This window comes from Lactuca serriola, chromosome 7 (assembly GCF_051521515.1).
Source record: "Lactuca serriola cultivar US96UC23 chromosome 7, Lser_US96UC23_V15, whole genome shotgun sequence".
NCBI lineage: Eukaryota > Viridiplantae > Streptophyta > Magnoliopsida > Asterales > Asteraceae > Lactuca > Lactuca serriola.
This window is the reverse complement of record NC_136414.1, coordinates 118,198,533-118,200,960: the sequence shown is the minus strand read 5'-3', so window position 1 is coordinate 118,200,960 and position 2,428 is coordinate 118,198,533. Positions and strand designations below refer to the sequence as shown.

General features: G+C 36.0%; 1 pseudogene; it reads left to right on the top strand.

Moving 5' to 3' along the window:
* On the top strand, positions 1-1,307 carry LOC145064316 (putative indole-3-pyruvate monooxygenase YUCCA9 pseudogene; annotated as a pseudogene).
* The last annotated feature ends 1,121 nt before the right edge of the window (positions 1,308-2,428 follow it).

The following is a 2,428-nucleotide window of genomic DNA, read 5'->3' as shown; positions in this document are numbered from 1 at the left end:
ATCGACAACAAGCCTCAATTCAATGAAAGCGTCCGATCAACAAAAGATGATAAGACATGTGGCTTCTAGAGGGTTAAAAGTGTCTCAGACAATGGATTGTCTCTTTTGAGACGAAGGCCTAGTACCTGAAATTCAAGGCTTACAAAACTTATCAGGTGAAGTTATCTATGCACACTACTACAAGTCCAATGAGAAATACACCGAAGAGAAAGTTTTGGTTGTTGGTTATGGAAACTCTGTCATGGAAGTCTCTCTTGATCTCTCAAACCACAATATGAAGCCATCAATGGTGGTTTGAAACTCTGTAGGTAACCCTGTATATAAAAATATACTATTTCCAAGAAAAGAAATATTCGTTAGTTTAAGATTTGTACTCCATGTTAAAGATTTGTTGGTTATGGAAACTCTGTCATGGAAGTCTCTCTTGATCTCTCAAACCACAATATGAAGCCATCAATGGTGGTTTGAAAATATACTATTTCCAAGAAAAGAAATATTCGTTAGTTAAAGATTTGTACTCCATGTTAAAGATTTGTTGGTTATGGAAACTCTGTCATGGAAGTCTCTCTTGATCTCTCAAACCACAATATGAAGCAATCAATGGTGGTTTGAAACTCTATAGGTAACCCTGTATATAAAAATATACTATTTCCAAGAAAAGAAATATTCGTTAGTTAAAGATTTGTACTCCGTGTTTTTTTTATTTAATCACAGGTTCATGTACTATCATGTGAGATTTTGGGAAAATCGACATTCAATTTGGTGTTAATGCTGATGAAATGTCTACTTATATGGCTGGTAGATAATATGATATTGATCCTCACGTGGTTGTTCCTCGGAAACACATAAAAATACGAAATAAGAAAGCCAAATTTAGGTCCATTACAATTGAAGAACAATCATGTAAAATCCTTGTTCTTGACATTGGTGCACTTGCAAGAATCCGATCAGGGGAAATCAAAGTTGTCACTAGAATCAAAAGTTTCTACTAGAGTTTAGTCAAGATCATCAATGGAAACATTCTGGAAATCGATTTATCCATTTTAGCAACTGTGTATAGCAGCAATGTTCCTTACTTGCTTCATGTACCAAAAAGGTTAAATATTTGCTCTATTTTTTGTATGAAATCTCATAACAAGATTTGTGTGTTTTAGTGATTGAGATTTGGCTTTTAATGGAATGCATCTTTACAAGAGCGATTAAGTGAATTATTTGGCAAAAATGGGTTCCCAAAATTACAGTCTCCCAATGGTTGGAAGGGAAAAGAAGGGTTGTGTGACAACCGTCAAAATTCGATTCGGTTCTAGATTTGACTAAATTTAGCTGCACGTATAGGTACGATACATACTAGACTTAGTAACTAGAAGCTAAGTTATAACCTAATAGAAACTTGGAAACATATAGAAACAATGGATAGTGTACTTACATTTAACATTGATATGTGAATTCTATAACTACTTAACTGCAGTGAATATCTATATTCGGGTCACTCTTTGACTCGAACACCTTTTCATGAATCATATAAACACATCATGCATTTGATCTAGTAGTAGAAATTAGGTCGAAGTTGTCACAACTAGCAGTTTAGCTAGGAAATTCTATTCCTGTGTAACCATTCAACTATTGTAAATCTTATACTATAAGTAGATCTCACTCAATGCTCATAGAGATTCATCAATAATGTTCATCAAAGAGTCTAAAAACCCCAGGAATCCCGGTTTAAGTCCATTCTGGACCAGAATTTTCTTATTGGGCCTAATGGGCCAATAAGCACCTAATTCAACCTCATTGGACTTAGAAACCCTAATTGGATCCTAATTGGACCAAGTTCATAAATCAAAAGCATGTTGGGCCATTTGGGTCTAGACTGATTCATTCTAACCCTAATGGGCCTTATTGGGCCATAGCTAATCCAACTAACCTTAGTGAACCGTAAGCCCCTCTCCTTTATTCTATTTGGGTTGTAACCCATCTAAGGAGCCTATTGGGCCGAAAAATAATGATTGAGCCTTATAGTTTCGAACCAAGGCTAGAATTGGACCCAAACTACCCTACCCTTTCTCCTAGCCTAACACCTTCGGCCCATGAGTAAGAAAAAAGAAAAGAAAGGAAATGGAGTTGACTTTGGAGTGCCACCTCCATAAGACCTAACATACATCTAGGCTTTAAACCATCATGTTTCCATGCTAGTCCTTTCACCCCTCTCTCTTCCCTCTCCTCTTCTACTCTCGGCTGAGAGACAGAAACATACATACACACACATTAAACTAAATTCCGTCCAATTCTCTCAAGACTCATTCATCTTCTTCCTCCAAAATTCTCAAGATTTTTGCTTGTGTTTCAAGAGGTTTTCACAAGATGTAAGTCTTTACACATCCAAGTTTTATAATTCCATTCGCTTGTTAGATCACTCTTTTGATCAAAGTTT